The following is a 10,311-nucleotide window of genomic DNA, read 5'->3' on the forward strand; positions in this document are numbered from 1 at the left end:
ATTCACACTATTCCTGTTTGTAGGCAGCTACGGCAGGTGTAGGGGTGTGTTTAGCAGTGGCACACGAGCAAGGATGTCGTGATAACACGAGGAAAGTGTGCCGCGCGTGACAAATTGCGGCAGGTCTGTTTTCTCTACGCCAGCGGGCAAGCACCCACTCCCTTGCGTATTTCAGTGTGTGGCGTGCTGGGTCAGGCCCACATATATAAGATGGTGACAGAAGACGGCTGAAGTATCATTCGCACAGCGTGACATGGCGAAACTACTGGCCGTCTTCCTGGTGATGCTCATTGCTGCCCTGGTCTGCGAACAGGCTCTAGGTGGGTGGTGTTTCAACAGAGCACTTATTCAATTGGCCTTTAGCATTCGGTATGTAGCCCCGGAAGTGGGTTGTAACAAAACGTATTTTAATACCATATACAGGGTGTTACAAAAAGGTACGGCCAAACTTTCAGGAAACATTCCTCACACACAAATAAAGAAAAGATGTTATGTGGACACGTGTCCGGAAACGCTTAATTTCCATGTTAGACCTCATTTTAGTTTCGTCAGTATGTACTGTACTTTCTCGATTAACCGCCAGTTAGCCCAATTGAAGGAAGGTAATGTTGACTTGGGTGCTTGTGTTGACATGCGACTCATTTGTCTACATCAAGCACATCAGTACGTAGCATCAACAGGTTAGTGTTCATCACGAACGTGGTTTTGCAGTCAGTGCAATGTTTACAAATGCGGGGTTGGCAGATGCCCATTTGATGTATGGATTAGCACGGGCCAATAGCCGTGGCGCGGTACGTTCGTATCGATACAGATTTCCAGAACGAAGGTGTCCCGACAGGAGGACATTCGAAGCAATTGATCGGCGTCTTAGGGAGCACGGAATATTCCAGCCTATGACTCGCGACTGGGGAAGACCTAGAACGACGAGGACACCTGCAATGGACGAGGCAATTCTTCGTGCAGTTGACGATAACCCTAATGTCAGCGTCAGAGAAGTTGCTGCTGTACAAGGTAACGTTGACCATGTCACTGTATGGATTGTGGTACTGGAGAACCAGTTGTTTCCGTACCGTGTACAGCGTGTGCAGGCACCGTCAGCAGCTGATTGGCCTCCACGGGTACACTTCTCCAATGGTTCATCCAACAATGTGTCACTCCTCATTTCGGTGCAAATGTTCTCTTTACGGATGAGGCTTCATTCCAACGTGATCAAATTGTATATTTTCACAATCAACATGTGTGGGCTGACGAGAATCTGCACGTAATTGTGCAATCACGTCATCAACACAGATTTTCTGTGAACGTTTGGGCAGGCGTTGTTGGTGATGTCTCGATTGAGCCCCATGTTCTTCCACCTACGCTCAATGGAGCACGTTATCATTATTTCATACGGGATACTCTACCTGTGCTGCTAGAACATGTGCCTTTACAAGTACGACACAACATGTGGTTCATGCACGATGGAGCTCCTGCACATTTCAGTCGAAGTGTTCGTACGCTTCTCAACAACAGATTCGGTGACCGATGGATTGGTAGAGGCGGACCAATTCCATGGCCTCCACGCTCTCCTGACAACCATTTTGACTTTCATTTATGGGGGCATTTAGAAGCTCTGGTCTACGCAACCCCGGTACCAAATGTAGAGACTCTTCGTGCTCGTATTGTGGACGGCTGTGATACAATACGCCAGTCTCCAGGGCTGCATCGGGGATTCCATGCGACGGAGGGTGGATGCATGTATCCTCGCTAACGGAGGACATTTTGAACATTTCCTGTAACAAAGTGTTTGAAGTTACGCTGGTACGTTCTGTTGCTGTGTGTTTCCATTCCATGGTTAATGTGATTTGAACAGAAGTAATAAAATGAACTCTAACATGGAAAGTAAGCGTTTCCGGACACTTGTCCACATAACATATTTTCTTTCTTTGTGTGTGAGGAATGTTTCCTGAAAGCCGTACCTTTTTGTAACACCTTGTGTAAGGGAGAGTTTGCTAAATACGGACAAACTGAATGAAAGATAGGATAAGGGGAAAAAACAGGCGATAAGGACAGAATATGGGCAGAGATGCATTTTAAGGTACTCCCACTTGAAGGTGAAGGTAAAAGATTTTTGAAAATGACCGCGGCGTCAGCTCCAGACAGGTGGCGTGGAATTAGCCAGACGACGGTGTGGAGCACCTGCCACTGTCTGCATCACTTACGACGCGTACAGGCGTTATTGGATTTACACTTGCATCTGCTGGGACAGTTTTGTCGGCGCCGGCCGTTTTGGCCGAGCGGTTCTAGGCGCTTCAGTCTGGAACCGCGCTGCTGCTAAGGTCGCAGGTTCGAATCCTGCCTCGGGCATGTGTGTGTGTGATGTCCTTAGGTTAGTTAGGTTTAAGTAGTTCTCAGTCTAGGGGACTGAAGACTTCAGATGTTAAGTCCCATAGTGCTCAGAGCCATTTGAACCATTTGAACGGTTTTGTCGCTGGTTCGTCGCACAGGCCATCACCGGTCTGTGATTTCTGTCATCCGCCCTATTAGCAGATGGGGCTGTGTTTACGTTGTCAGTCCTCTCAACACTCACATTTGGGCTAGGGGGAATGCCCAAGGTATGGTGGCGGTGAACTGTCACCACCGGTTCAACCTCAATGTGTAGGCGGGGCTATTGTCGACGGTAGCATGGGACCAGCCATCCTTCCACAAAGCCTCTCACAGGCGAATTATATCTGCAGCTGTCCTTGCTCCCTTGCTGGAAGACTTGGCTTTGTGTGGTACGAAGAATAATGCAGATGCCACATGACCGTACGTCAGCTCTTTGCCGTCCTGAAAACCGAGCGAAAACACTTAACATATGCACTTAAATGGTGTGTCCTCTATTTTCAATAACTGAAACTTACAGTGTCAAAGATCTTTTATCTACACCCCCATAAGGGTGTACCTCCCATGCGTGCAGGTTTGGCCATTCGTTCACGCAATCTTTCTAGCTGCTTATTCTCCAAGGAACGATTTCTGTAGGTCACAAACTAACACACAGCTGACTGAATATCCTGCGCTAGGACACAGTGCTGGCACCTTGGGTATCGTAACTCATATGCTTGCTGGAGATGAGAGTAAACAAATAGAAATACAAGGAAAATTCACACTGGTGAATCGGTCAACCGCCTTCAGTTGAGAGTTTGTCTGAGTACAACGTGTAGCAACGAAAAGGCGGCGGAAAGGCTACTGATCTATTTAGAGTGCAGGTTAACAGAATAGTAACTGAAGTAATGATTTGCTAACTTACGAGGGACTATCAGTAATCAATGCAACACATTTCTTTCTCGGACATTTTCGGTCGAAAAAATTCAGAATGTGGGACATAGTCTAATATTTCCGCTTCAGCTGTTATGAAGTTCCGATAGGTGGCAGCGCCATACGTAGCCTTCAAAATGGCGTCTGTACCGGAAATGCGTTCCAAGCAGAGAACTGTCACTGATTTTCTTTTGGTGGAAAACCAGAGTATAGTAGCTGTTCACAGGCTCTTTCAGTATGTCTACGGAGACCTGGCAGTGAACGAGTAGGGTGAGTCGTTGGGTAAGGCGTTCGTCATCATCGCACAAAGCCTCGTCCAAAACTCTCCGATCTACCGCGTGCCAGCATTATTAGAACCTGCGGACACTCGCATTCGAGATGATCGACGAATCACAATAAAACACCTTGCTGCTCGACTGGAAGTGTCTCTTGATAGTGCTGACACAACCGTCCTCATGTTGGGTTACATGAACGTGCGTGCCCTATGAGTTCCTTACGGCGTAACACAAGTCGATAAAGACGACCTTCTGGGCGAAATTTCTTGCTCGTTACAAGGCTCGTCGTGACAATTTTTTGTCGCACATCGTCACAGGCGACGAAACATGGTCTCATCACTTCGAACCGGAAACAAAATGATAATCCATGGAGTGGCACTACACGACTTCTCTGAAGTAAGAGTTCAAAGCCGCTCACCCAGCTGGTGAAGTAGGGCCGACGGTCTTCTGGGACTGAAGTGGTAATTCTGTGTTATGTGCTCTCTCATTGTGCAACGATCAACTCCGCAGTGTACTGTGCTACCCTCAGGAAACTGAAGAAACGACTTCAGCGTGTTCGTCGCCACAAAAATGCAGACGAATTTCTCCTTCTCCGTGACAACGCAAGTCCTCACACAAGTTTGCGCAGCCGAGAGAAGCTCACAAAACATCATTGGGCTATCTATACTCTTCTATCGTATAGCCCGAATCTACCTGTTTAGGCCAACGAAGGATGTACTCCTCTGGCTATTGATGACAGCAGGACGATGCTTCAGACATCGACCAGTAGAGCAGAACCATGCGCCCATACAGGCCTTTCCAGTGAGGTGGCGTAAGCTCATAGCACTGAACGGAGATTATGTTGAAAACAGCCTTCTGTAGTCATAAAATTGGGGAATAATATGGGTTAATAAAACCAACTTGATTTCAGAAAAAAAGTGTGTTACTTTAGTTCTTGAATGTCATCATACATTCGACGAAAGTACATTCCCCACAGATCAGTCGTATTTCTCACCTTGTCTTCGTCGGTGCACGTTCTACTCACACAAACCTTCGATAGAGGATGATGTATTTTCCTCGTGTCTACATTTGTTTATTGTTAAATCCAGAAAGTGAACGAATTACGTTGCCTCGGTTAGTTGAAGTTTGTGCTGCGACAGAAGACTCAAGGTCACTTTGGCATTACTATTCTAAACTAAAGAAAAATGAGAACCCTGTATTATTTTGTTGACAGTCTGCTAGCAATTTAAGAAACGTATGCCATTGTCAGTTTAATATCTGATGTATCAAACGGAAAATGGACAGTCGACAATAAAAGATCTGATGTGACAATGTAGTTATTGCGATAAAATATCATACGAAACCGTATCAGCCTTCTGACTTATTTGATGCGGCCTGACAGGTATTTCTCTCTTAACCTTTTCATCTCAAGTAGCACTTGCAACCTACATTCTCAATTATTTGCTGGATATATGTCTCTGGCTTCCTCTACAGTTTACCATCCGTAGATACGTCTAGTACCATCGAAGTTCTTCTCTGATGTCTTAAGAACTGTCATATCGTCCTGTCCCTCCTTTTCCCAACTTTTTTCCCTAGTTTTTTCGTCACTGGTTCTGCGGAGAATTTCCTCATTCCCTATCAGTCCACCACATTTTCAACATTGTTCTGTGGCACCACATCTCAAATTATTCGATTCTCTTCAGTTCCGTTTCTCCCTCAGTAGATGTTTCACTATCATACAATGCTCTGCTCGAAGCTAAATTTTCAGAAATTTGTTGCTCAAATTAAGACCTATGTTTGATACTATTAAGCTTGTCTTGGCCAGGAACGCCGTCTTTGCCAGTGATACTCTACTTTTTATGTCCTCCTTGCTGCGTCCATCAGGGGCTAATTTGCTGCATAGGTAGCAGAATTCCCCGTGATCAGCAATTTTGATGTTAAGTTTCTCGCTGTAATCATTTCTTCTAAGTTATAATACTTTCGTCTTTTTTCGATTACTCCCAATCCATCCTCTGTATTCAATAGACTGTTCGTTGTATTCAACAGATCCACGATACCAATGTCTTCAGCAAATGTTATCATTGATACCCTTTCACCTTGAATTGCAATCCCACTTTTTACCCTCTGTTTTATGTCCGTCATAGGGGGCGAAAGTCTATACTATATGTGGCCCCCTTTCTACTCCGGGCACGCATTAATGCTACCGCTCGACCTCGAGTAGATCATCCTGACCGCATAAAAACACTTTTATTCGAAAGTGGATAAAAGTATTTTTATGCAGTCAAGTCTGTTTTATGTAATGTTTTATCACAGTCCATTGCGATCGCTGATAATCCCAATATGTTTACATAGTTATTGCGAGGTATCTGTAACGATGTCATGTTAGTGGACTGAAACGAAAGGACAGTTCGTGTAGCGAATTCCGGGGTTGGTTAGTTAGTTGGTTGCATGTTCCATTGATCAATCGAACGGTATGGTAGGCGTTATGATGTGGAACGCGTCAAGTGCACAAGAAATGGACATATGAAAAAAGATTTTTTAATATATATAACAATACAGAGTTAAAGATTGATATTTCTATTATTTACCTCATTCCCTTATATGGCACAAAATGCATATGCTATACTTATAGATTTATTTATTCCTGTTCAAGGATTCATCTGTGGTATTGACGGAGCTGTCAAGGAGATATGATTTCAATTTATTTTTGAAGCTATTAATGCTGTCTGTCAGACATTTTATTTCATCTGGTAATTTGTCGAAAACTTTTATACCAGCATATTATACCTCTTTCTGTGCCAAAGATAGGTTGAGTAAAGGTAGTGTAAGTCTTTCTTTTTTCTGGTATTGTAATCATGAATGTCACTTGTTTTTAAACTGGTCCATATTGTTGAGAACATATTTCATTTGTAAGTAAACGTACTGTGAGGCTGTTGTAAGAATTCCCAATCTTTTAAAAAGATGCCTACAAGATGTGCGACTCTGAACCTCACGCGTTATTCTAACCACTTTCTTTTGAGCAATGAATACTTTTTGTCGAAATGTTGAGTTACCCCAAAACAATATTCCGTATAACATCAGAGAGTGAAAGCATGCAAAGTATGTTAGCTTACTAATTTCTATATCCTCAAAATTGGCAATTATTCTGATTGCAAAAGTTACTGAACCTTGTCGCTTTAGAAGATCCAAAATATAAATCTTCCAGTTAAGATTCTCATCTATTTGTACACCCAAAACTTAGTATGCTCTACCCTGTCTACTGATTTCTGTTGAATTGTTATATTTATTGAAGGAACTGTACTTTTTGCAGCAGAAAATTGAATGTTCTGTGTTTTTGCAAACTTTAGAGCAAGCCCATTTACAGAAAATCAATTAATGACTTTTCCAAAGACCTTATTTGTATCATTTTCAATTGGAGTTTCTTTTACTGGATTAATAATGATGTTTGTATCATCTTTAAACAGTGTCAGTTCGGCATCCTGTTTCAGATAGGAAGGGAGGTCGTTCACATATATCAAGAACAGAAGGGGATCCATGATTGAACCCTGTGGAACACCTAATGTAATGTCACCCCAGTTAGATGAAGTGGGAAACTTATTTAAATCACTTGACCCATATAAGGAAACTGTCTGCTTCCTGTTCTGTAGGTATGACTTAAACCACTCATATGCTATTCCATTTATACCATAGAATTGTAATTTCTGTAACATGTCATCGCGTCTATCAACATTACGGCACATTTAGTATGTGAGCCATATATTAGGCTTCATGAACTGCTGTGTGTGTGAGGTGCCAAGTGGCGGCGAAGTGTGATAGCAGTGCTGTGTGTGCTGTTGCAGCCTGCACGCCGGGCTCCCGGAAGTACGACGGCTGCAACTGGTGCACGTGCTCCAGGGGCGGCGCCTGGATCTGCACCCTCAAGTACTGCCCACCCTCCAGCGGAGTGCCCAACACGACTTGATACGATATCGCAATGCCTGTGTTATTCCGATTACGATGCAAAGTTTCTTTCGACATGCATGCATATTTACGACGTATGGAAGTTTGGGTCTGGCAGAGGTGGTATACGGATAGCCAAATGGTGGGGCGACCGCTTGCGATAAGCTGAAAATCCGGGTTCTAGATCCGGCCGGCCACAAATTTTCGCTGTCGACATTCCATTCTACAGCTGATAGTTGTCCTCATTCGCAATTGGAATTCACTTAATGTATAACACCACTTAAGGCCGGGATTACAAGCGCTTTATTATTCAGCATTAAGACTTCATTTGGTCCCGTCTGTGCAATTGTCTTTACCCTATACTCGATACTACAACTAAAGTGTTCATGAGTTCGCATGTTTCTTAGTCAGAGAAGCAACGTTAATTATTCTGCAGTTCACACATAGCTACATAATAGAGATTAGAAGGCCAGATTTTCAACCAACATCTCTGTCTCTCGACCCGACAACAGCAAGTGGAAAAAATTAATATGTAAATCGTTTCGTGCAGGCTAAATATTTCCGATTTTACGTCAATAGTCATTCCACCCTAACATTTATCTTATTTATCCTTACATGATTAATGTCGCCAGGACCTGTCTTACAACTAACCAGACAATTTACGTTAAACTGACATATTGACACAGCTCCTAGAAAGAGAACTAAAATTAGAATTGTAGCACGAACAAGATTTGCATCTAAGAGTTTCGCTTAATGTACAGTTCTTAACTAAATTTGATTATTATATGTTTCACATTCGCATTGTGTGACGACGGTCTTTCATTTATATTTCTGATGTATAAGAGCAGACATATATAGCTTAACAATTGTCAAATGGTATGGTGAATTATGGGAAACAGCTACTAGAAACACTAGTAAAAACTGACAAACAGTCTGAGTCTAACACTTCCATGTTCCAGGTGGCGGTATTACATTCGTGTGACCTGTATCCCGTGGCCAGGTCACCTGCTGCTGAAGACTTGACCCGGAGAAGTTTTCTGCTGCCCCATAAATGTTGAAATTTCAATGTATATGCAACAAGTTTACTCAAAATGGCTACGAATAAAGCTTGGAATACTCAATTTTGCACAATATCATTTCTAAAAACTTCCATAAAATGTTGCTGGTAGTTAATCCTTCATTCTGTTCCCCCAATTCTGCCCCTTGAGCCTTCAATCTACACCAATAGTCTGCGAATTCATATGAAGTACTTGGCACAGGTACAGAAAATTCTGTTGACTACACGACAAGTGTTCTTTGTAAACACTAATTACAAATGAAGCTTATGCATTTTGGGTGTTGTAGAGCCTGTGACTGTGTACTGAATATAAATACAGAAAACTACAACCATCCACGTTTTTTGAATTGTTCGTTTATTCCATCAATTAGTTTTCTAACCTTTCTAGCCTCATCTTCCAATGGTACACTTGGAACCTACGTGTTGATTTCCATAGCGTACCCAGCATCAGGCAACGGAAATAATCTTGTGATTTCCACGCATACCATTTGAAGATGATGCTGAACGGGTCAGAAAATTAATTAAAGGAATTAACGAACATTTAAAAAAAATGACTAGTTTCAGTTTTCTCTGTTTAAATGTATCACAAGTAACAATGTACTAAAAATCAACTCTTTCCCTCAAAAAATTCCATTATAGTCTAGCAATATTAAGCTACCAACAGCATATGAACAGAAGACGTACAGAATAACTAAAGTGACAACAGGCATTTTTAATGCACTAATTTTCTAGTTTACTCTGAGAGAAAAATTACTGCTATAAACTTTAGCCAATGGAATAAGGCACATTACCACTCTTAATGTACATACTCTGTCACATGTTAGCCCAACCTGATGAGGACCACATATCAAGTGAAAAGTGTTCAACAACGGTTCGTGTAATATAAAGACACACAATCAGGCGTTTTCAGTGAAATCAGCTGTGAAAATGGACAGCAAAACTAATAACAAAAAATTTAAATCAGAGCATGAGTTGAATTACTACGAGTCTACAGGTTCAGTGGACAAAAACGACATGATACTTAGCTCAGCGGAATGTAAACACAAACCACTGAAATGGTACAAAAATATTTTTTTTCCAGTCCTTGGACACGTGCGTCCCAAATACCAATGTCATTTGCAAGCCCGATACCGGGAAGAATAATTCAGTGGCCGAATATCATCTCACATCTAAACCCCCATACGTCCAGCATTCAGATGGGTACCAAGTGTTGCATGTCGACAGAGTATCGCCGAAAGAGCGATTTAGTTCGTGCTATGTGCTGTGGTCGAGTAGAACATGTGTAAATGGTAATTAAAAGTAACACCAGACTTACGGATACAGGAAAAGTGTATTTGTGAATGATTATGTCGTTGTAGATATCGCTAGTGAGAATTGGTAGAATTGGTACATTTGGTCGTACAATAGGTCGTACTCAACAGATGAGATTTTTTTTTCTTACACTTGAAACTTATATGGGAGAACATTTTCCTGACATGTAAAAGGTCTTTTCGGAGTTTGTAGCAATGTTCTGTTGGCAGCCTTCTTTCTCTTCTGTAGTTGAAAGTAGCAAACCTATACATAATTACATTTGCAATTACCCAGGACAAACATAAACAATTAGAGCAGTAGAATAAAGAAACAACAGCATCATATATGCGGAAGTATTATTAGACTCGTATAACACTTCCACGCATAATAAAGCAAAAAAAAAAAGTCATCAGTGAACTCTTGGTACGACAATCTAACACTCTACAAACTTCCCCACGGGTGCTACGCATAGTAGCTACTCACAGTTATGCTTTT

General features: G+C 42.2%; 1 long non-coding RNA gene across 1 annotated transcript; it reads left to right on the plus strand.

Annotated features, from left to right (window-relative positions):
* Positions 1-200: 200 nt before the first annotated feature.
* On the plus strand, positions 201-8,590 carry LOC126438117 (uncharacterized). Its single transcript, XR_007581003.1, has 2 exons — positions 201-320; positions 8,429-8,590. It is a non-coding gene; the product is annotated as an uncharacterized LOC126438117 (long non-coding RNA).
* The last annotated feature ends 1,721 nt before the right edge of the window (positions 8,591-10,311 follow it).

The sequence above is a fragment of the Schistocerca serialis genome, unplaced genomic scaffold, assembly GCF_023864345.2.
Source record: "Schistocerca serialis cubense isolate TAMUIC-IGC-003099 unplaced genomic scaffold, iqSchSeri2.2 HiC_scaffold_1260, whole genome shotgun sequence".
Taxonomy (NCBI): Eukaryota; Metazoa; Arthropoda; class Insecta; order Orthoptera; family Acrididae; genus Schistocerca; species Schistocerca serialis.